At 40.8% G+C, this 25,323-nt stretch overlaps 1 protein-coding gene across 1 annotated transcript in view; it reads left to right on the top strand.

Annotated features, from left to right (window-relative positions):
* The first annotated feature begins 3,174 nt into the window (after nt 1-3,174).
* TRPC4 (transient receptor potential cation channel subfamily C member 4) overlaps nt 3,175-25,323 on the top strand; it is a 131,249-nt gene continuing 109,100 nt past the window's right edge. Inside the window, exon 1 of the mRNA XM_066313204.1 lies at nt 3,175-3,662. The gene's annotated coding sequence lies outside the window, so the exon portion shown is untranslated. The remainder of the gene's footprint in view (nt 3,663-25,323) is intronic.

The following is a 25,323-nucleotide window of genomic DNA, read 5'->3' as shown; positions in this document are numbered from 1 at the left end:
GTTTCTTTCTTACACATATAAATCTCTACCTTGGAGCAAATTTCATAATCTCTTAAATGTCCATGCTAGTAAGAAAAGTTTTTATTAACACATAAGGAAAAGGAGCTGAGACATAAAAATATTATGGGAACCTTTTACCTGGTACTGAATGAGCAAACATAGTTAAAATTTCTGCATTGTTTTTTTCCTTTCTTCTTGAAAAGCAATGAGACAAGTCAGTTTAACTGATTTGGGCAAAGTTATACTGAATCACAGCTTCTGCAGTTGTTCTTACCTGTTCTGAGTAATATTAGAAGGTGAAATGAATTAGTATTTCCTAAATGGTCCAACTCTATCTTATTTTTCAAGCTGTCTTTAGCCTTGTGTTTTTCTGTTCATGAAATAAAACCAAGAGTCTATGCACGATATTTACGCAAACTGCAGAGAGAAGGGAAAATCCCAATCTGCTTGGGTTTTTTGGATATACAAGATTTGACTGAATTGAAAATGGTCAGCACCTGGGCATGTGTCAGTAGGTGTTCTGAGAAGGAGGATGTAACATGGGAGGTAGAAATGGAGAAGGTCCTAAGGGGAACTTATTTTGGTATGGCACTATGAGCAGATTAAAAGAAGGCCCAATCATGCTGTTTGTACCCCTAAAACCTCAATATGTGATACAGGTTTCACAGAATGTTTAATTTTCCCCCTTTACTTCTCTCTCCTGACCACAGCATTTACTGCTGAGAAACAACTGGCAGTAGCTACATGTTAGGAATAAAACATACTAGCATACACACAAAACGTTGCAAGGATCCTGACTCCACTGTCCTGAAACTGAGGTAAAATTCTGTTTACTCAATTCTCATCTGAGTAATACCACAGAGATTTTATCTGAACATTAATTTAATAAGGAATTATAAACTTAGGAAGACCCACGGGAGACTGCTAATGGGTTATGATATGTAAAATGCCAGAAAACATAAAACACATTGATAGTGCCATGTTGCACTCACCCCTGCAGAGTAGAAATGTCACAATATGTATAAAAAGGCATAGGAAATACTGTTAATTATAGAGGTATTTGCTTGTGAAAGATTAAATATTACACTCAAAACAGAAGTTGGCTTCTCTTGATCTAGTAAGGAAATATATGGGGGAAAGAAAGCACTCTGCTCTGGGAAGTGCCTCCAAAAGTAAGCTGTGATTACACTTCCAATCTGTAGCAACACAGAGCAATACCAATGCTGTTGGTAGCCTGCATGAGAGATGCAAATGCTCCAGCAATATTTTGATGTGCTCACATTGCCAATTCCAATGCAATGTGATGGAGCAGCCATAGCCTTCATTGCAGGCTCTCTGGCCCTCTAGTGTGCCTCTATTTACCCAGCTCTCTCTCCTTGCCTTGGTGTGTCTATGCATGCATGGGTCTACACAAACATTTGCACACATGTATGTATAGAATGACTGGCTCAGCTTTCCAAGCAGCTGCTTTTGGTATTTGATCTGTATTTGAACTGACACAAGGTTATCTCACGTTTTCCACTGAAATCTCTTAGGAAGAGACCCGCAGAGACCTGTTACAGCCTGCCTGTACTGCACACTGCTCAGTGGGATAGGGCTGCTTTCTGGGCAGGTCTCCAAAGGCAGTATGTTTCTGCTGAAATCTCAGCAGTGCCTAACATGGGGCACACCTAAAATACGTATGCCAGTGGTTCACACAGCAGCCTGATGCAGAGACTTGACGCTGCAACCGTGGAAGACCCAGAATCCATCTGGCATTTTCACTGTACAGCTCAATGCAGATTAATTGCATCACCTCTGTTACCCGTGGAGGTCTGGTGCTCTGGTGCCTGTTCTCACAGCTGCCTTCGAGTGTGGCTGGCGGTTCCTTCACGTCTGCTTTGGCAAGCGCTTCACTCCTCGGTGTGACCCAGCGAGGCAGGCGAAACCCAGCTCGAGGGACAGGCCCGTCCCGGCGGTCAGGAAGCAAAGGGGCTGCTGGCGGCTGGGCTGCCTGCGCGACACTGCCCGCCCCGCTGACACCCGGCCCTGCCCGGTGCTGCCCTGGGCTTATTTCACCCCGCTTCCCCCTCGAAGTCTCCAGGTGGAAGCTATTCATCCAAAGAGGCGGGCAAAGAGTGAAACCGGTGGCGTGCTGCCCGGCGGTGCCAGGCGGGGGCCAGCCTCCCGGGGGCAGGGGAGGCAGGAGTGGGCCGGAGTTGAGGGATGCTCGCCCGGGCACGGCACGCTCTGCATATGGTGGCAAGTGGCCCTCATGCGCGCATCGTGTCCAGACCCCAGAGGGCTGAGTCCAAACAGACCTCAAATCATTACTGTTATTGTTATTATTAACCCCAAACAAACAAACAAGCAAACAAATTCGGCAAAGACATGGATGTTCTGTTATACATCTCTGTCTCTGCACTTTTTATCTTTTTTCCTACCATTTCTAAGCTCGTGCGTTTAAGTTCTGTCACAATTTTTCAGGGAAAGGAGAAGTAAAGTGAGGAACTGGGTGTTGAGCAGCCTCATTCCCTCTACTCCTCTGTTACCAATCTTGGCTGCGGCTCGGTCCCGTTAATGTCCAGGCCGGGCTGACCCAGGGGCACCGGGCGAGGCTGGGGCGGCGCAGGGGCAGGGACCACCCGGCTGGAGGCTGCGCCGGGCGGCGGAGCCAGGGCAGGGCGTTTGCTGCGCCCCGGGAAGGATCGTCGGGCGAGGCACCTGGAGCAAACCTCGGCTGCGGGCTCGAAGCGCGCCGGGCGAGGGCCCCGCGGAGGCGGACTCACAGAGCCCCACCGCGGCTGCATGGAGCGGGTCAGGGCTTTCCCGAGTGCGGAGCGATGTAACAGCGAACTTTCTGCGGAGTCGAGGCCGCTCCTTGGTGCGTCCGCCTCCGAGCGGTCCCGAGCGGTGCGCGTTCTCGCCTCGCCGACGAGCTCCGCTCCGGGGCCCGGCGGGCGCCTTCTCGCTCCTCCTCCCCGTGCCCGGCGCGGCAGCCGCTGAGCCCCGCGGAGCGCCCGCGGCCGCCTCTGCGCGGAGCCCCGCGGAGCCCGGCGCGGTGCGCGGCGCGGCCGCAGGGGGGCGCAGGCGGCGGGGGCGGCGGCGGCCGGGCGGGCGGGGGGCGGCGGGACGGCGCCCGGCGAGGCTGAGCCTGCGGCCGGATCAGGAGAGAGCGTGGCGGCGAGCACGGAGAGACGCGGCGTGTGCCGCTCCGCGCTCCTTCCGCCCGTATTGGGGTGTCTTTCGTCCCTCCCCGCGCCGCGCAGCCCGCGCTCCGGAGGGGACCGCCGCGTCGGGAGGAGCTGTTACTTTTTGCAGCCGGTATGAGGCTTCCCGAGGGAACAAGGAGACGCCGCGCTAAGCAACCGGGGAAGAACCTGCCTCTCATCTGTTGCAGCAGAACCCGGCGGCAGGCGCGGTCCCCTCGGCCGGAGGTGATGGGCACCCGCTGACTCGTGGCGTGCGTCCGAGAGTGCCTGCATCTGTGGCAAACATGGAGAAAATAAAGTAAAAAATGTGGATAGTGCCTGAGATGGACGGTAGCCGGTGAAATAAAACTAACACCTTCTGAGGGGATTTAATTTACAAACGGGTAAAAGGGTACAACTTCCATGGGAAAATGTGACTTGTTAAAACTGCTGTCGGAAGATGCCGGCTGTCAACGCAAGCACCTAAACCAAGTAAGTTCTCATCATCTTTGATCTATTCTCTTTCTGAGCCTTTGATTACCTTTTTCACCCTCTGACAAGAAAAAAAAGGAAAAAAGAAAAGAAAAAAGAACTCGCTATGACTGTCTAAGGTAACTTTTTGCGCCGACGCGAGCGGCATAAAGCGATATCGTGCACGCCCTTGGTGATAGTCCGGAGGAGTATTAAGATCTCTTCCTTCCTCTTGTATGTATTAAACGTGTTTTTCCCTGGATGCCGTGGGCAGCGGCATCCTTCGGTGGCTGGCTGACACCTGCAGCACAGCGGAGCGCCCGAGGGAGCCGCTCGGTGGGGCAGGAGGAGGCTCCGCATCCTCCACCCGCGCCAGTGGGAGCCCCGCCGGCTCACCCTGGGCCCCGCGGCTGCTGCCGGCGCTGGAGCACCGCGGCCCCGGCAGCGCCACACGGGAGTTGGCGTGTCGCGGACACGGGAGGGTGCGGAGCCGCGCCGCCGACCGCCCCTGGGCCACACCGTGTGTTCCCGAGGGGACCGGGCGCGCAGTCCGCAGGAACCCTCCGGGGAAGGCGGGGGTCCTGTCAGCGAGCCTCCAGGTGGGACCTGGAGGACGCCGAGATGCGGGTGGCGGCGGCAGAACAGGGTGAAGTGGGCCGCGGGACGGCTTCTGGAGCAGAGGAAGGGACTGGTGGGTTCATCCTCCGTGGGGTTTACACGGGCAAGGCCCTGCCACTTCAGGTGACGGGAGAGAGGCTGTGGTCCTGTTGGGAAGAAGCAGCTGATGCTCTGGAGGTTTAAATGCCGAGAGAAATTCAGCACTCAGCTGAGGCACACAACTGTAGTTGTGGCTACAGTTGTCAAAACCTCCAGACTTGTTAATCTAACATTTCCCTGCTTTCACGAGAAGGCATCATTTATGCACTTTTGTTTTACTGGACTTTGTTGAGTGACTTCTTGTTAGCATGGCAACCAAATTTTAGGTCTCTCTACACATGACTTGTGAAATGGCTCTTCCAACATTACAACTCCTTTCAGGTGGAAGTAAATAAAACCACTTTTTATTACGTGTTTTTGTTACAGGGAATGTTTAGTCCACAAACAAAGAAAAAAAAAGAAAAAAAAAAAAAAAAGGCAACAGAGATCCGTGTTGGTTTCATCTGAGAAATAAGTATTTCTAAGAAACAGTGACATAGAGATTTTCTATAAAATGCAGAATAGAAAGAATGGGAAATAGTTTAAGTTCTACTAACTAAATATCAACATTACAGTACCTTTAAGTCCAGTTTGCTTGAAATTTCAAATTTAATTGTGTTGCAGTGACATGGAACGTTGCAGTGACATGGAACGTTTCAGTGTTTATGTTACTTGCTTCAAAGCCCACACCCAGATAGCTTAGCAAGGTTTTCTGTGCAAGCATACTGAATTTTCCATCAATTAACCTCATTCACTTAAGCAATAGTTTTGTGTACAGTTGGAGAAGCCAGGCACCAGTGAGAGTGCTTTAGACCTGTTTTAGAATAGCAGAAATTCTGGAAGACCTGAATTTATGCCCATATTTAAGGCATAAAAAGACTCAGAAATAAGCTTTATCCTTCAATATCAAAATAGCTGAAACCAAACATGGTTTTCCTTTAGTGTTGCCTTCTACACTGAAAGGCCTTGGTTTTGTTTGCAGGAGGATGGCATTCTTTACTGTGAGGGTTTTTTTGTTTTTGTTTTTTGTTTGTTTGTTTTTTTGTTTGTGTTTTTGGGGGAGTTTTTTAGGTGTTTGGTTTTTTTTTTTCTGTTACTCAGATTTTAGGAACAGATGAGACTCTATTTGGAATCAGGAAAACAAAAATATGTCTGTCTTTTAAATTTAACTTCAGCCACTTACTCTGACTCTATGTATAGCAGTCATTGCCCTTAAAATAGCTCCAGAAAAAAATTCCATTTCTTCTTATCTCATGCTATTTAGAGCCAAATACTGCTAGCTGAAATGTAAGTGAAATTGAGGTCACTATGGTTTTGATTATCTTTTTGAGATATCTTTGCTTATCTACTGAAAATGTTGGGTCCTGACCAATGTGGCTCTGCTCTTGGGGACAGTGGGCTTGCATTTCTTCAGTATGGAGAGACCACCAAGTAGATATTGAAAGACACATATAAAGAAAATGGTTAAGGGATTAGCTTTCACCTTTGTGTGTGTGTGTGTTTGTTGCCTGACTTAAATGACAAGGAAAAATGTGCATGACTTCTTCTCCCAAGACCTGAGACCTGTCTCCATACCAGTACACTGTTTAATCTGTCAGCTTTTTCTGGGATTTGATTCACTGGAGTGAGGTTGCAGAACCAACAAGAAAAATCTTGTGTGGCATCTCTGCTTGCCTCTGGTGGTGCTGGTAGTCAGTGTAAAAGGGACTGAATAAATTTTGAAAATGATGAGTAAGTCACCATAACTTATCTTACTGAAAAGGCAGAATAGAAGCAGGAAGAAAAGACTCTGTTATAAACTGTTTAAAGAAAAAGCAGATAAGAATAGATGGAGCATTGTTCTATTCAGACATTTAATGGCTTTATGAGTGTCAGATTTATCATTACTTTTTCTATTCCGTTTTAAGTCGTGTTGGATTATGTTCTTGTAACTTTCTCAAATACAATCTTCCTAATTACTGAAGGAAGGTTGAAGTAAAACTGTGTGTGAAAATCAGTCTTCCATCACCATGTTTTGTGACAAAACAAAATTCCAAAAACCATCTGTTTTAGAAGTCCTGAATCATTGAGAAAGATAAGCCAAACTTGCCCTTGCTTTATTACACTGACACTGCTTTAAGTTGTATAGCATAGTGTTCGTATAACACTATGAACAATGGTGCCAGGATCTAATGTCCACTGTGATTTGTTACTGGAAAAAAAAAAATCTCCTGACCTAATAGATGTTAATTAATATAGTTTTATTAAGTGAATACAGGGAAAGGTTGAGCAAATTAAATCTTTCTGTAACAGATATGCATGAAGTCCTTCAAAGGGGCATTACTTTTCAGTTAAATAGAATTTGAGGCTGTCAAAAGAGGACCAACTAAAAATAAGACAATTTCTTTGTACGGTGAAGTTTTCAAAGGAATTAAAAGGTTTTTAGTGTGCCGCAAAGACTAAAGTAACAAATAAATGACTTCACTATCGCATCATGTTCTTCTTGGAGTTGTGGGCTGTTTTGGTTTCATTTGAGCTTTTTCTTCTTCCTTCGAATGTCTGTCTGTTTTTGTTTAAATTCTCAAATATTACTTCTTCCACTCTTTTACAACCACACTTCTAGTTTAGATACTTACTGGTGTGACACACAAACTGAAAATAACCTTGGATAAAAATTACTTCTTTTTTTTTTTTTTTTTTTTTTTACAGCTAAGGTATTTTTCAGCAAATGCGGGCTGAAGTGGGACAGGAAAACTTCCTTAAATTTGAGTGAATTGTACGTTTGTCTAAGATTATGAACCAGTCAAATCTAATTTCTAAAGTCTGTGACAGTTTCTGCAGATTCTTGGTCACTGAGTCTGTGCTTGATACATTAATCTCAAAAGCTTGTGACATACTTGTGCATGTCAGATGAACCATTTGAATGTTATAATCATATTATCTGGTATATTATACAGTGGATAGAAAGGAGAACAGTAGATGGAGAAAAATTTTTCACTGGGCTTTTCGGGGAAAGAGGTTATAAGATTCTTCTGGAGATGCTTTCCTCATATCATTGAAAACACCTGAGGATCAAGCAGCCTTTCCTCAGGAAGAAAAGGCCTCCATTCCACCCTTGGTGCATGGACAGCCCTTGAGCAGTCAAGCCATGTGGTGGTGCCCTTAAGCTCTTCCAGTCCTAGCTCAGCATAAGCTGGTTTTCCAGGATAAACAAGATTTTTTTTTTTTTTTTTTGAGTGGTTCTGGTACCAGTGTTAATGACCACAAGTACATCCTTCCTTGGCTCGGAGAATCAGAAAGTTTGTGCTACCTGTGTTGGCACCCAGGACCCTACTGGCAAAAGAAGTCCTGGGCTCCTCTTATCCTTGTGCCAGCTGGATCATTTGATTGAGAGCTGGCACTTAGGAGGACTCCAGCCTCCTGTAGGTCATGTAGCATGCAGGATAACTTTCTGTTCTGCATTTCATAACCCTGAACTGACATGGAATACCTGTTTGCCAGCTATCAGGATGAACCTGGAGTGTCTCTCTTCCTTTCCTGGGAAGAGAAGGGCTGGAGCAGAAAGTAAACCATTGTCTGTATTTGTCAGAGGATATATGTTCTTTTATAACAGAACAAGCATCCTCCACAGGTGACTGTCTCTCCGTGTTAACCAAGAGAAGGAACCTTCCTTCTTGAGACAGACTTGCTGAATCCCAGCTGTGCAGAGCAGGCTGGGGTAGTACATCATAAAGGCTGAGTAAGCACAGAGGTCAGTACATAAAGGATACATTGTTGCTATAATCATCCTAAAACGTACATTTAAATAAAACAAAACAAACCATGCATACACGTGCACATGCTCCAAGCTGCTGTGGTAAATTTTAAAAAATCTGTAAATAGCATGAACTCAGAACTGGGAGTTTGCCAGCTGCCACCTCTGCAATCCAGTTTCCTTTCACAGAATTCTTCAAAACATAGAGTCTTATGCAAACTCTCAATAGCTACTTAAATTTTTGTCACTTTTCAGCTCAGGTGTCTGGTTCTCATGTCTGTCAAAGAGAGGCAGCTGCTGCCAAAGAGCCCAGCAACTTTTTCAGTGATGATTAAGTAGTGGGGGTGATCATCAACCCAGGTCATAAAGCATGAGAGGAGCATTAATGCAGCTCTGTATCCAGCCCAGAATGTATGGTGAGAAGTGTGCCTGACCTGAGAGCCTCGCTACTCCTTACATCTCACATCTCCTAGAGAGATTTAGGCATTCTGCCAGTAAGGACCTTCCTACAGTAGACTCTCTGTGAGATTCACTAAGTATTCAGATTTCTTCTTCTAACCATCATTTAAGTACCCACTCACATCAGGGTACTAGGTTAGCAGTTCTAGAGTCAATTTTATCCTGCTTGTTAAATTAACGGATAAACTTTCATCAGTGATCCTCGTGTAGTGCCCTAAATCAGGGGAAGAATATCAAAAATTTGAAAATCTGAAATCTGAATTTCATTTCTTGAAAATGAAATCTGTACTCTTCCCTAGCATCCAGATGTTTTTAACAGATAAGCAGTTTGATGTCAAGCCAGAAAGTACTGGACTAAGGAGATAGAGCACCAAATTTACATTCAGTGATATTTTCTTCTATATTTTTTTTCTTCTAAAAATTCATATACTTTAAACTTTTTTGACAATAAATATTGCATTCTGTGCCTTGATTTGCTACTTTCATTTCCATTATAAAAAGTAAGCCAGACTAATTTATTTCCTTTGAGTAAAGGAATGAACAATAGGATTATAGCAGAAGATGAAGGGTCATATTGTGTCTGATTTAAGATTACCCCTAGTACATTTCTATATACTAATTTCAATTAAAAAAAAATTGAGTAGCAAATTTTAAAAAGCCCTAAAAAGGGATTTTTGCAGTGAAGGCCTGTGGTTTTTTCACATAGGTCCCACAAATTTGATTGTAGTTGTAAACACCAACCACCTACGTTCTTTGTACAGTCACTGGAGAGAGACAGAAACCTCCTGTGAACAAACTCATCCATCCAATTTATACCTGACACAGAGTGGAAAGACATCAGATATTTATTGTTGCTGACTGTTGTTTGATTTCACACAGTTGAAGTAAGACAAGAAGAACCTTACCCTAGTGGTGTCAAAAAACCCAAACAAATGAAAACAGTTTCAGAGGAGATAATAAATAAACATTGATTTTCTTCTAAGGTGTCTTAAGATCCTGTTGATGTTCCTGTTATTGATGCAGACATCATAACAATAACAGATGTCAGTAACTTAATTTAAATATCCTGTTGTCTTGTCTCAAAATTTTTAGGAGTCTGTGAATGGGTTGGGTAATCTGAGAGACAGCTTCTAGTTGTGCCAAGGGAAACGGTAGTGTCAGCTGGACTCTTGTAAAAGAAGAACACACAGTTCTGGGCACTCACATCCTGCCTCCTCCAAGAGCAGGGTGTCTCTTTTCCAGAGAGAACATTGTATCTGTGGAGCAAGGGAAAGCAAGCACAGATTCTCTCTTCAAGTGTTCTCAGCTTTGCCAGTGCCACAGTGTGCCTTAGTCCACTGAATACAGAAATTATCTCTCAGTGATGGCATGGTTTTAACTGATGTTCATGTGGAAATGCTCATTATTAGTAAACACTTCTAAAGCAATCCTTCTGCTACACTTCAGAATTAATTGCTGAATGGATCCTGCCTCTCTTCCACTGAAAAATAGCTAAAGCATCCCATTTGTGTTTTATTTATACGGACAACTTTTTATTTTTTTAGGTTGGGAGAGGTACTGGGCATTCCTTTCTGATGGTAATGATTTAAAGTTATGAGAGCTGCAGTCAATCCCTTGGACTTGTTTATGCTGGCACAGTGAGTTTGTTTTTGAAATTTGGTGTGTTCCATAGTGCACTTACACCTGCAACCCCACATGGAACACCCCTACAACACCACCACAACAGCAGGAATTTTGGCCATGAATAAAACCAAATCCAGGCTTCTTATGGAACAGTTGCCTAATTTATCTTAAGCCTCTTAGCTACAAAACTGTCATTCCAAAGGCAGTAACTAACTGTTTGTCTTTGAATTCATCTAGACACCGTTGCATCAGGCCTCTGAGTCTGTATAGCCTTTAGAAAGAGCTTAGTAACTTCATAGGGTGATTTATGACATATCTTGAAGGAAATTAATTGCCCTCTGCAGGGAGTGTATTTCTTCCCATTTGTAACGAAGTAAAATTGGGATGACAAACCCGATGGATGTCAGCATTTTGGGTTCCTGGCTTAGTGAAGATGCGTCTTGGCTTTATTTTTCGCGTGTTTTAAATTGAAGTACTTTATTGTGTCACATAATGATTAATAAACTTTCCTAGGTTTAATGTGAAGAATGCGTTGCACTATTTTTTTTTGATCTGTTAAGTAACCTGGTAACTACAGCACAGAGATCATGTATTTTAACTTGATGACATAGGCAGGTATTTGCACTAACTCCTAGTCTATAACTACACTTGTATTTTCTCATAAAAGGCATCATGCTTCCTACAGAGCAGTTGGAAAATAATATTTTGGTTTGTCCACTTACATAAAAATATTTTATTCATGATTGTTTAATTTAGTGATATTAACTTTGAGCATATTTGTTTATGCACTGAGGCCAGTTGTACTAAATACTGATGCGATTTGAGATGATTACATTTATTTTGCTGCAATGTCTTTATGTAGAACTAAACTTCCACATAACAATTTTTGTTTTTCTTTTTCTTTGTAATTTAAAATTTCTTTTTTTCCAAAATACTTAAACCAAGCAGGCTGAACAGGGGTTTGAAAGTCCCTTCTTCTCAGTGCGATTTTGCCCACAGAAGAACGAAGCAGGAGGGGATGCTTAGTGAGCTGGGTTGCATTTCGGTTCTTGGCCACTAGTCCATCCTCAGAGCTGCACTGACTGACTGAACTGGCGTGACTGCACAAACTGGATTGTATAAGGATGGGTTAGGATCAAAGAAGGATTTCTCATTCATCCCCACTGTGTTTCCTGTGCACTCACTTCCTAGAAACTGCCCTCATTTTGCTACTCCGTGTGCTGGCTTTAAGACAAGTGGGGACTTGTTTTCCATCTGAAGAATTCCTTTGGATTAAATGTAGACAGGATTTAGCTTTATAGGTTGTTATAATTAAAAAGATTCTCCAGTGCATAGGATCTGGATGTATGTCATCTGGATGTTCTGTTGTTTTATTTTGTTAAAGAAACATTACTCTCATAGCAGAGTATTTCCTTGCTTAGCACCCTTAGTGAGGGGCTTTGCCAGTGTCACCTTAATTGATGTGCTCCTGTGCATTCACCCATGGCTCTTACTAACCTCGGATTTCCCACTCACTTGCTCAGTACTTTAAGTCCAGAAGTTATAGGTGACCTCTTGTTGAGACTGAAGAGGATTTCATTTGGCTTTAATGGCAGCAAGCTCTATGGGAAAGAAGCAATCTTCTGTCTCTGAGGAGAGGTTTGGGCCAGCAGTACTTGTGTGTGGGTCTGTACATCTGTATGATGAAATATGTTCAAGGAACTCATTTTCTGGTTAGTCCTCAGAGCCTTTGAAGTTCTTCAGGGCATTGCTACTAATAGCCAAGAAACAAGTAATTTAGGACATAGTATCTTGCACTATGCAAACATGTCAGGGTCCTTATTTTCAGAAAGAATCATTGCTGATTAGTGATTCTTCTCAGTGATAATCTACAGCCAGGCTTCTGTTAAAAGGTTTGCGGAATTGGTGCAAGATAGCAAGGGCAAGATTGGGACTTTGAAGAGGATAGAAATAAGTTGACATTTCAAAACAAAAGTGGAAAAAACAGTAAGTGTTGTCATTTCAGAGCAAACAAGGAAATAAAGGACAATGAAGACCATGACTCTTGAGAGACATTAGCATGCTCAAGTAGGTCAGCTCATGCTCATCTTCCCCATGATACTCCCAGTGACAGTAGATAATAGGAGGTCTTGATTTTCTTTTGGAAACATAATGGATGGGTTGACATGTCTGCTGGGGCAATGTGACACTTTATTCATCTTACTCCATTAGTGTTTTCTTGCCTTATTGCCTACTTACTGTTATTTTAACACTCTTAAACCTATTGCTGAAAAACAAAGCCTACAATAAAAATTACCTAAACTAATCCACCACTCATGATAGCAAAGATTTATGGCCAGCACACGATGGAATTCATTTTAAGAAATAAGATGCTTCCTTCTGATTAAACCTTAATCCAAGAAAATATTCAAGCAAAAAGAAGCTCTGGTGTTCTACTGAAAGCAGCTTCAGAAGATGCTTCCTGTTAAGCATTGGCTTCATTCCTCTTCTCAGTATGAGACATTTTCACATTTTCAGTTCAGGTTTAAGGAGTATAATTTGAAAATTCAGGTGAACACTTTATATATGACAACAAAGAAAAATATCAATAATGCACAAACAACATCTCTTTAGCAATTTCTCAGGTGTTAGAAGCATATTAAAAATGTTTGTGCTTTGCATGTTTGCATTCTCCCTTGGAAGTATGACTTTGGTTCAGATATTCAACTCATTGTTCAAAATTTCTCCCATTTCTTTACCACAACTCCCTGAGAAAACTCTTTTTATTACATGCTTCTGTTATATAAGTAGCTGTCATTTAAGAAGGCCATTTTGTAGCCAAAGATGCCATGTTCAAAAACTCTTTCAGCCACTTTTGCATATCATAAAGGTTCCTAAAATCCCAAAAGCTTGGTGCTTTTTCATTTGTGCATTTATTTGTCATACTTGCAACTATGTGTGCTCTTTGGTCTTAGGGAAATACTAAGATCGCAAATGAGTTTAAGATGGTGATAATGGTCAAAGTAATTTGAAATTACACCACTCTTATGTGAAATTATACAAAATACAAAATAAGAAAACTATGCCTTCTTATCAATCCTACATATGTAAAGATGACGTAATTTTAGAAATTTTTTCCCTTTAGTTTCAAGAGAATTATAGTGCTCTGGCAGCTTCTTGTTTCTTCTCAATAATTTAGCAGTTTATGAAAAATATATTGTGTTTACTTTTCCACTCTGATGCAGTCAATGCAATTACAAGTTGTGGAAAATCTAATCCAAAATCTTTTAATTGCTGAGTATTTTAGAAAAATATGTACTCTTGAAACATTCATCTGTTTGCAATTATTGCCATCATTGCAGCCAGCATCTGTCCTGTGTAATACAGAATTTTCTCCATTCTCTGTCTAAAGACCTTTTTTTGTTGCCGTTTACAGATGCATACATGTGGAATATTCATGGAGAGAAGCAGTCAATCTTTGTTTTAAATATACTGCTGTAGTTGACAAGGCTAAAATCTCACTGCATCTGATTATAAGAATTCCTGCATCTTTCTATTGCTCGGAAGTTGACTTTAAGAATGAAAATCAAGTAGGGAATGACATGTACAGTTTTTAAACCAAACTTTTTTTAATCATTTGTAAAACATTCAGGGGCCATTCTGAACAGGATTTTATAGAATTGCCAACAATCAACTTCCATTTCAAGGTTGTAGCACATCAAATGAAAAAAAATCAGTCTTGGAAGTTTCTACTATAAGCAGAACTCTAGTGTACTATTACATATTCAGAATATTCAAGCTCTTATGGGTTTAACATTTTTTCTACTTATGTCAACTGTGAAACCAGACTTTGTATTATGATGGAATGATTTCCAGGTTTATGGATGCTCCAACTGTATTTTGTGCCAAATGTATAGATCCTTACAGTTTTGTGTGTATATGCATGTAGAGCTTTCTACACACATATAAGAGAAGACTTCTATTTACATGTAGAGAGAAACGTTTATGTGCTATGTATTTATGTGTGTAACTGACATGTGAAAAGTTAATATTTGCTCTGGGGAGTGAAAGAGAAGAGCTACCCAGAGTTCAGGAATGCAGCCTCTTAAAGTGTCTATCTTGTGTGAGCACACACAGACTTACATCAGTATTTCGTTGCCTGGGAGTATTTGTCTCTTGGTGCTTGTTTATAAGGTTTAAGAACTAAGTGACTGAGTCCAGCTCTTGGCCAAGTATGGCTTCTTTGCCACCCCAAACAGAGAGGAGCTGTGAACTTAACTTAATGGCAACCTACCAGGACATGGAAAATATAGAGGCAGTTACTTTTCTTGTGAATTTAGAGACTCCCAGGAAGTAGAGGCTTCTTAAAAGCCAGCAACTTCTGTCCGTGGGGCTGACAGCTTTGACACTGTGCAAACTTAGACACAGCTCCTACAAAGGAATTATTTTTCTCAAGTCTAGTAGCAAATACAGCTTGACTAGGACTAATCTATTATCTTTCACTTTGTTTATTATCCAGAAGGACTTTTTTTTTTTTTTTTTTTTTTTTTTTTTTTTTTTTTTTTTGTAGGCCTTATTGTAGAAGTTATAACTCACGCAATTAAAAGCAAAGCAGTCTATTAATCAGATTCATGTAAGTCTAAAAATAACATTTTTAACTGATCCTCAGGTGAACTGCACATGGCAGCTGTCAGGGAAAGCATCTGAAAGGAGGCAGAATCCTCTTGTGCTACATGGTTTCAAAACCTCCTCAGAAACCTGCTTTTGAGTATAAAGACAGAAGTGTACGTAATAGAAAAAGGAAATGTAGCCCAGAGAAGTTGTGTATGCCCCATCCCTGGAAGTGTTCAGGTTGGATGGAGCTTTGAGCAACCTGATCTAGTGAGTGTCATCCTCTGTCCATAGCAGAGGGGTTGGACTAGATAATTTTTGATGTCCCATCCAAGCCAAACCTTTTTGTGATTCTGTGATGTGATCCCTCAGGATCCTGCTGGATGTTTCACATGGAGTCATTGCAGTGGCAGAAGTTTGGGACCTGACTGTGTTTTGTGATCTCCTTCATCCAAGTGTTAGAGTCGTTGTGAGAGCAGAGGAGGAGGATAGCAGCACAGTGAAAAAGGGGGTTGCAGAGTAAGCAGTGTATATCATCTAAGCCAATGTAGAAAACATCATCCTGGCCTGACAGTTTCAGCTGCCCTGGGACATGCAGCTGGATATGGTCCTTGTTGATTGATTCAGAAAAACAGTAACTTGAAATCCCTGATAAATCTCCTTTGTTGGTAAAAAACATAACCAAGATTCTATCTTTTTGTCTTAAATCTCTTGATCATCTCTGCACTCACATGTCTACAAAACACTGAGTAAGTTACTCCGGTTTTTTGCCTGGACCTATGAAGTAGCTGCACAGGGTGTCTGAGTGTAGGAGAACTGGAGGGATCAAAGCCAGCCAATCCATTTGACCTCTCTAGGTAACCATGTATGAGTTAGTCACAAACTGGTCCACAGAAATTACTTTTCAGTTCTTGATCTCACACATTTAAAAGAATATTTTAAAGTTCTCAGAATTGTCACACAAAAAAGTTGAATTTCTTCTGAGTCGTTGATTATTAATATCTGTCATCTGCAGATAATTTATCCACTTTCAGTGCTGGCTGGTATCTTATGCATTGGAACTGGTAAATTCCTCGATGAAACAAGGATAAGTAGTGCTAAGTGCTACCAAAATTAATGAAGTGCAAGGATTTGTTTTGGGCTGCTAGGTGAGAAATTAAGATGGCCAAAAGCTGCACACCAGATAAATTTGCCAGCTTAAGTGAAGCCAGTAGCAGCTGTTCCGAAGAGCAGATAGTCCACACTCATGTTTGCCGAGGTCCTTAAAGCAGCTCCTTTCTTCATTGCTTGGGTGTTAGATTTTCACAGACATGTTTTCACAGTTTGTTCCTTTAACAGCTTAGTGCTTATCTCCTTGTTTTATAATCATATATTCAATTTTTTATAATCAATTATTTTCTGTGTTGTACAAAATCCCCCAAACTATACAAGGTCTGTCCTAGTTCTGGATGATAAACAAACCTGAGTATTGGGGTTCCTTCTCCAGATGTCTAAGCTTTGAATGCCAGTACAAAATAACTAAATAGTCCTCTTCAGATAAACAACTTTGCTCAAGTATAGGAGAGTCTGTAACAACACCTCTAAGTCATTTATTAAGAAGAAGATCCTAATTCATCATACCTTATTATCTCTGGACTGCTGAAAATGTATCTGTTGCTAATCAGAGGGCTGAAGTTTCAAAAAGTGTAGCAACTGAAACCCTCATCTTTCCCATTTTCCTCTGCTGCCTTATGGGGTTTCAGTAGTGGTCAGAAACGTGACTGCAATTTTGCTATAAAGGTAAAGCCAAAGAGAGGACATATCCAGAAATATCTATGTTAATTTATATTTTTAAAAATACTTAAAAAGGAAAAGAAGGTGCTGCAGGATTAAAGATATGAACTGGATTAGAGGTGCAATGAGAAAGCAATAGCAATTAACACCTGTTTGAAAGAAGGTTTAACAGCTTTTTACTCCCAAAAGATTAAGAAACTGTTAAAGTAAAAGACGCAGACTAGGAGGAAGCATACTAGGGAATAGACAAATACTGGCAAGATTTCCAAGAGGTTTTAGATAAAACCAAGGTTTGCTGAAGGGGAACGGGATCACTACAAGTAGAAGGTTTAAGATTGAATAGTATAGTAAAGCTATGTCACAGTGATTGAAAAAGGCACAAAAATCACTTTCTTTGTCATTTCCTAGTGCCAGTTAGTGAAAGAGCTACTAGTAATTTGAGAAAAAAGAGGTTTTGAGCTATAGAGTAAGTAAAGCTATTGAGCTATACCTGTAGTCTAGCAGTACTGTTGTACTTTTACACATGTTAACTCTTCATTGCCTTCTGACCAAGAGTGTCTCACACATTTAAACAGAAATCCTATAGTACTTCATTTAATTATCATTTCCTTAACTCCAGCCTACCTAGCTAAGTCAAAGTTTGCTTTGCCATTGACTTCAGCTGTGATATTACTTAAACTACTGGGTAGTTGTAATGACTTTGATATTTCAGGAGCAGTCAAGATTGAGAGGCACTGTGAGTGGTGGGACAAACTGGCTTGCTGGGGTGTTGGCAGTAGGGGATGGAACATTTTATCATATACCATTTTGGAGACTTCACATCAAAAAAATCAAAGGGGACATGACAATGTGCTTAAAATGTCCTGGGAAAGCACAGAGAAAACAAAATATGATAATACCACTGGAGCCTTAAATAACACTATCTGAGTGACACCAAAAGTCAGCTATGTAGTATTGTGGATGTAATTGCTGAACTGTAGCAGTCCTGGCAGCTTTTGAGAATCAAATGAATCATGTATTTGGGTGGCATAAGATTCTTAAGCATATTTAATTTTCTCTGGCTGTTGGATAAGAAGCAACACAGACCAAGAGCTACACGGTGTCTTGGCAGTCAAGTAGGAGAGACTCCAAACAAAGAAAGAGTTGGAAGAGATCCCTGAAAATGAATCTACTGTACTGGAACAGATAGATTAAGCTAGGCAATGAAAACAACCCCTTTTTTTTTTTTTTTTTTTTTTTTTTTTATTCCCAAATAAAATCAATTGAAAGTGAAAGACTACCATTTGAACTGTCAACTGATTCTGATAATTTGTCTCTGCTTCTGTAAAAAATGTGTTGGTACTTCCTCCAGAGAAAAGTGTTGATTTCCTGAGTATTGGATATGTAAATCTCATTACTTGTATGAAGTAACACAATGAACCTGTAAACTGTAGTGGATTACAATCTGGAGGATAATAACTTAAATGAAGAAAATAAGCTGTGTTAATGTTATTGGAAATTTTTCAACTGATTTGTATACAGTCACAGTCTTACTGCCTGCATCTAGATTTTTTTAAGCCCAGTAACCTGTGTTTAAGAGCGGCAAAAAAATGTGTATCTGTAGACAGGAGAACAGAAACAGAGTACCTTCACTTGCTGTAGTACTTGGCAGGGTCTTTCTTTGCCAGATACAGTTTCTGTGTGTTTGCAATCCTCTGTGGGTTTCTGTTTCATCAAGTCTTCCAATTGTCTATGTAGCCCATGGAAAATTTTAGCATCTTCACAATCCTTCAGCAATGAATTCCTCAAGTAATTGCTTGAAGTCTCATCAGTTCTTTCTTTCTTTTTTTTTTTTTTGAACTTGACTTTTACTGCCTGTTTGATTGCTTCTGGATCTCATACCTGAAAAGCCAATGAACAATTAATCCATGTCTGTCCTTTTCTTGACACTCATAATTATACAGACCTGCATTACACCTTCCATCTGTCCTCCTTTCACAGAGTGAAGATTTGTACCTTATTTAGTCATTCTGCTTCTGAAAGGTCTTCTGGAGGTTTAGTCATTCTGCTGCTCTTGGCTGAAGGTTTTCCAGTACTACTCCATTTTTTGAGATGAGGAGCCTAGAAATGCATGTTCAATGTATGCCACTCTGAAACTAGACACATACACATTTGCATTAGTATGAGTGTTTAACAGGAAATGGGCATGGTAATTAGAGAAAATTCATCTCAGCTTATGGAAACCATGACTCTGAATTGTTTGTCCTGTCCCTTTTTATAAAAGAAGAGTTACGGAGTACTTCTTTTCCTGAAGCCAACTTGGCAGAGGCAGCTGAGCCATGTAACTGGTCATAACTCATTTATGCATAGACAAGAAAGGAAGATTTATAAAATATCTTATGTTTTGTTTATGTCAGTCTGTTTCAATGCTGGGACCATAACTTTTATTCTGCTAATTGAAATAAAGACCAAACACTTCTGCAAAAACCTGAGTCATTACCTTGTAGAAATGCTTGCTAATGCTAGTAATCAGTCCTTTAGTTCCTGTACATGTGTTAAAATTCTACTGATTACTCACTGTAGCATATGGACCTAAAGGAAACTGTAGAAGAACTTTTGTTATTCACTTGAATTTTCACAGTCTTAGCTCAGCTGAACTTGTTGTTTTGAGTTTATTAAAAATGTATTTCAGGCTGTGCAACTGTGGAATTTAAGAGAATAGGAATTTACTGAGTCATATAATACTGAAAGTATGAGTTGGGGGACTACTCACTGAGCCATGCAGAATTCACTGTTCTTTTGTGTCTTTCACACTCTTAATGATACATATCACAAAGTGAAAATCCCTCTTTTTCTTCAGACTTGAAGTTTATAATTTAAGTGTGTTTCTCTTCAAGACATCCAAAGAAAATAAATCAGAGACCTTTTAGCAAAAGGTTAACTGTTCAGTTGTTTTTTTGGTTTGTCTGTTGGGAAAAGGAGTCATCATTTAATCTAATTTGTCTCACATATTCACAAAAAAATTACAGTTTATATTATAGGACTGTTGAGATGCATTTATAATCAAGTTCCCCTCACCTGTCAGTGACAGAAACATTACCCAGCCATGGGTTCAAACAATTCTGATTTTCACTAGAGTAATGTTTGAAAGCTGCCCACATGCCAAAGGGTGATGTCAATTCCTTAGCACTGAAAGGTGCTATCTTTGTCATTGTATATGAACAGCCAAAGTGGAGGGAAGACTCAGTAGGCAGAAAGCTCATGGTCAATACATTTCCAAACTTTGAGCAACTATTAAACTTGAAGGTGTTTCACTGTATTGTAATGGATTTTTAATTACAAGCAATACAAAAATAATTTGATTCTGTCGTGCTTCTCTGTGACAGGGCATTAGAGATGATAATCTGGTAGTTCAGAAATGCCACAAAATCTATATCTCATGTCACTGTGTAATCTGAATACAGCACCACTGTGTTTTACATTTTGTCATGTTGCTGGGTTCTTTGCTCAGCGACTACTCTGCAAAGCTTATTCTGCTCTAGATATATTTTGATATGGGATTGACATATTCACTCGATTCCAGCAGTGCTCTGCATCTTGATCTTACTGACATAGATCACACCCTTTGACAACTTTGCAAACCCTTGGGATGTCACACATTTGCATTACTCCTTCAGAAAGAAAAAGACAGCCTCCATTGGTTTACTTGTGTCTTAACCCAGGCTGCAGTCCTTCATGCACTACCCCAGCATGGTCCTCCCATGGGGTGCAGTCCTACAGGAAAAGGCTGCTCCAGTATGGGTCCCTCACAGGGTCACAAGTCTTGCCAGGAAACCTGCTCCAGTGTGGGCTCCCCTCTTCATGGACCACAAGTCCTTCCGCCAGTATCCCAGCCTCCTTTGAGCACATCTACCTGCCCCAGTGTGGGTCTATTCCATGGACTGCAGGTGGGTCTCTTGCACCCTGATGGACCTCCCATTAGGGCTGTGGAGCACAGCTGCTTCACCATGGTCTGCCCCACTGGCTGCAGGAGCATCTCTGATACAGCACCTGGAGCACCTCCTCTCCCTTCTCTCCACTGATCTTGGTGTCTGCAGGGCTGTGCCTCTCACTCTGTCCAGCTGCTGTGGTGCAGCCATTCTTCCCCTTCCTAAATATATTCTCACAGAGATGTTACCACTGTCACTGATGGGCTTGGCCATGGTCAGCAGTAGGTCTGTCTCGGGACTGGCTGGCACTGGCTCTGTTGGGCATGAGGGAAGCTTCTGGCAGCTTCTCACAGAAGCAATCCCAGCCATTTCCCCCCACCCTCATGAAAATCTTGTCATGTAAACCCACTACAGCCCAAGGCTTAGCTGCCCTAAACTCATTATGCTAGTTCAAAACCAGCATTTCTTACATTGCATCTTGATGTCTCTCCAAGTAAAAGGTCTCGGTTCTGATTAACCAGTTTCTTCCTTTTCTTCTTGATGTTATTGTGCTTACCTGCAATGGTCCAAAGCAGATGTTAATCACCCTGAAGAATCACATTTTCTAATGGCATAGTTATTAATAAAAGCACTTTATAACACAGGGATTACTCAGTGATTAGTTACATCTTATCTAGTTTTATGAACATGAATAAAGAAACAGACATCCAAAATTTTAGTTATTCATTGTTGTAAAATTAAAAGTAGGTATTTTTTCATTTTAAGGCTGCTGGGGATGAAAAGGTATTTACACATATATTTTGTATTATCAATATAAATTATTAGATTGTGTATGAGAATCAAGAGTGAGTCATAAAGAAATGGAGGAAGAGAGAATTTCTATCAGCCAGACTAAATAGACTTCTCTGTTTTATCAGTACTGCAGAAGTGTATCTAATGAAGGAACAAAGCACAAAGGCAGACATTGGAAATATATTCCCAAGCAAGGCATCTAGATCTTGCAATTGCCAAGTATGGTCTGTTTATACTTATCATAAATGTTAATGCTATGACTGGAAGAGAAGAGGGAAGAAGAGGGCAGGAAAATGAGCAGGAGTCATAATAGTGACAGAATGTGGAATAAGTATTTTTTCCTGAAATGGACTGCTCATGTTACTGGATATGAGCCTGTATCTCATTCTCATTATCAGACTGTGCATTTGCAAGGTGTAAATAATAACTACTGCCTTGGAAAAAATTATCATACTTTATAAAGGGACATAAAAACTGCAGATGAGTATGGTTGGACTGAACATTTCATGTAGCTGGCAGTAAAAAGACAAAATACCAAAAGGAAGAGTCATAACCCATGCTGAGTTAATGGTGGGACTCAGTGATCTCATCTTCTGTGAGTCTGTAATTTGGATTTTTTTGTAGTGCTTTTGGTATGTTGTCAGAAAAGTTAAGAACTGAAAGACCATATATATATAAAATACTCCCAGGAGTTACTTCCAAAACAGAGACTGTAGCAGACTTACAGCAGCAAACTGTATAGTAAGCACTGTAGTATGTGGGTGGTGCTACTTCTGCCATTTATAGGCAATAAATACTATTCACTTTTGCTTAAGAAAGAAAAAATCACACAATAGTTGTCATAGTGTAACCGAGAAGCCAACTTTTAGAAATTGTACTACATTGCTTGCTGTTTATAGCTAAAGAATCTAACATTAAACAATTACTTCTTATGGACAAAATTTCTAGATCTTTTAGCCCAGGGCATATTTAAAAATGTGGGGAAAAGGTGGCTTGCGATGAGAAAAAGTTTAAAATTTTACACAGCATTATTTTAAAATAATCACATCTGTGCTGCTTACACAGGTGATACTAAGTACCAGAACACACCTCCTATTTTTTCCTTTAAAAAATATAAAAAGGATTCCTTTTTTTAATTGAAATTCTTTTTCTAAGGCAAGTGCTGGCTTGTGAAATTGATACCATTCAAGTATTCTGGGAGAAGACATTAATTTTATGTAGAGCTTTATTAACAATTGTTACAGAAGGCCAGCATTTTTTCTTGCATGGAGTTACCTCCCAATGTCTGTTCATCTCTGAGTGTTTTCACTTAATATTCAAAATTGTTTCAAACATTTCATAAGAGCAGCTGGTTTGTAATTTTGAAAATCTGTGTGTGTTTGTGGTTTAATTCGTATAACAACAGAATCACAGAATAGTCTGGGTTGGAAGGAGCTTTAGAGATCACCTAGTTCCAAACCTACTGCTGTGGGGTGGGACACCTTCCATTAGACCAGGCTGATCTAAGCCTGCCTTTAAAACATCCAGGGGTGAGGCATCAACAGTTTCTTTGAGCAACCTCTTGAGTGCCTCACAACCTCATAGTGCAAAATTTCTTCCTAATACCTTACTTAAACGTACCCTTCTGCAGAAATCAGTCTCCAGCTTCTTTATAAGCTCCCTTAAAGTACTGCAAGGTTGCAAAGAGGTCAACCCTAAGCCTCCTCTTCTCCAGGCTGAACAACCCCAACTCTGTCAGCCTGTCTTCACAGACAAGAGCTCCACCCCTCTGATCATCTTGATAGCCCTGCCTGGGACATGCTCTTGCAGATCCATGCCTGTCCTGTGCTGAGGACCACAGAGATGGATGCAGAACTCAGTTTGGGGTTTCAGAAGAGTAGAATAAAGGGGCAGAACCACCTCTCTCATCTGCCGTACATGCCTCTTTTGATAAAGTCCAGGATTATCCCAAAATAATGAGGCATATGTAAATACCACAAACAATGAATGCAATTCCTTCAAAGCAAAATACTGCCTTGTAAAGTGGCCACAGTAGGTGGTCTCATATGACCAAAAACATTCATAGTTGAACAGAAGCTTCAAACACTAGATATGATTTGTAGAGGTCACTTTTTTATTTTCCTTTTTTTTTTTTTTTTTTTAATAGGTAGCACAAATATTTTTGATCCAGACTGGTATGTTTGTGTGCATTTTGGATGTATATATGAGTAGGTCCAATGTCTTCATCCTAAAAGTTTTCTAATTTGTGAATATTGACTTCCATTTGAGTTTTGGATCAGGTCAGTATGCAGGTTTTCATGAAGTTCAGCAAGAGCTGTATTGGCATATTTTCCACCAGCTGGAATGAGAGTAACATCTCTTCTGTATGCAGCTCTTGTCCCAGGTAAAATCAGTTTCACAACCCTAACTCTGTGAGTCACTGGACAAGGTGACTCACCCAGTATCACCCAATGGTATCTTGAGTTCCAGCCCAAGGCTTTGCTCACCAGGTAACTGAACAGAAGTACAGCTATTCTGAAATCTTTTGTTCCCCTTCCTAAGAGTCTCTCCTAAGCATGTTATATAAGCACGAGCTCACCAGCACAAGAACAACTGTGGCTGTATATGAGTGTATATATAGTTCTGTGATGTGGAGCTGCTTGTAGGAGTTCTCTAACTTCGTTTTGCAATATTTGTGGCTTTTTGGCCCTTTGAATGGAGGTGCAGGGGGTATGAGGTATTCTCAGGGGGTATTCTTCTGGAAATAAATTTTTCATTCCTAAACAAGGGCTTGGGAGTTAGTTTATGTACACAGTGATCTCAGAGGCTCCTTTACTTTTAGTCGTTCAGGATGAATGTCTTACGGAGGAGGAAAAAAATAAGATGTAATGTGATCTGTAAGTTCAACAATTCCACAATTTTTTTCATTTTTTTAGAGAGGGCAAAGTTAGATTTACTGACTACACATTTATTTCCTTTTAATTGCCCTCACTGCTTGCATTTCAGATGAAATTAGCTTTTATTTATATTAGAAGTTGCTTTTATATGATGGTTTAAAACAATAAGAAATCTCCACATGCGCAGAAAGAAATTCTCCTCTGAATACTTTATGTCTTTTAGCATTCAAGGATCTGAAAATGTGGCACATTTCTTGACATCTTATACATAATTTTGTACCTAAATTCTGGAATTTATTATTCAGTCTATCTGAGATCCTTGTGTAGGGCAGAGTATGATGTAGAAGTGAAACAGAAAATTTGTAAGTAGATGTAGCCAACAAAATGACCTGAAATAATGGTCTCCTTAGAGGTTTGCTTCATGTAAAATGGTACAACTCTAAGAAAGATGATAAACCTTTCATAAGCCAATTACATTCAATCTTTTATATACCCTGTGCCTTCACAACATCACTTAGAATGCTGTGTAGGGCAAAATCTTCAGAGTACTGTTAAATCCCATTAAACCTCATTGAGATGTAAGTGCTGGAGTGCTTGCTGAATCAAGGATAGTCTTCTAGCTCTTGTCTGTAGGACTGGTTTTTGTGAAAATACATTTACTATTTATAGTCCTACTGATGTCTCTCCTCTAAATTTAATTCATCACAGGTGCCATTTTAGACAAAAAAATAACTGGCCCTACTCCTAGCAGCCATGTGCGAGCAAATGAAGAGAAGAACAGAGAAGAACAAAGCAGGAGTGTATCTTTTCTGCAGTGTCCCCAGCAATGCTTCAGTTCCACTGTCCCTTGGCATTTCTCCCCAAAGTCTCACACACTTCCCCACAAGATTCCACCGAGGTAACTCGCTCAGGCCGAAGATCTGCTGGTGTGTGAATCTCAGAAAGGCAACTGGCATCTTACTTCAATGATACTTAGCATCCTTACTTCAATGATACAGGCAGCAGAAGGCTCTGGCTTTTTGTGCCATGCTCCTGTTCCAAACCTGTCCTTCACTTTGACAGATGTAGTTTAGATAAAATAGGAAATGTGGAAAAACTCAGGCAAACATCAGGCTTACTGGCCTGAAAAAGGGCATAGGGCTTTTTGTTTTTCCTTATTGGAGAAAGTAGAGGAAGGAATGTTTCCCTGCTGGGAGGGGATTTCTTTTTTGTTGCTTTTTCCAGTGTTCTTA

This window comes from Sylvia atricapilla, chromosome 2, assembly GCF_009819655.1.
Source record: "Sylvia atricapilla isolate bSylAtr1 chromosome 2, bSylAtr1.pri, whole genome shotgun sequence".
Taxonomy (NCBI): Eukaryota; Metazoa; Chordata; class Aves; order Passeriformes; family Sylviidae; genus Sylvia; species Sylvia atricapilla.
Note: the sequence above shows the minus strand (reverse complement) of the source record. Positions and strands in the feature narration are given on the sequence as shown.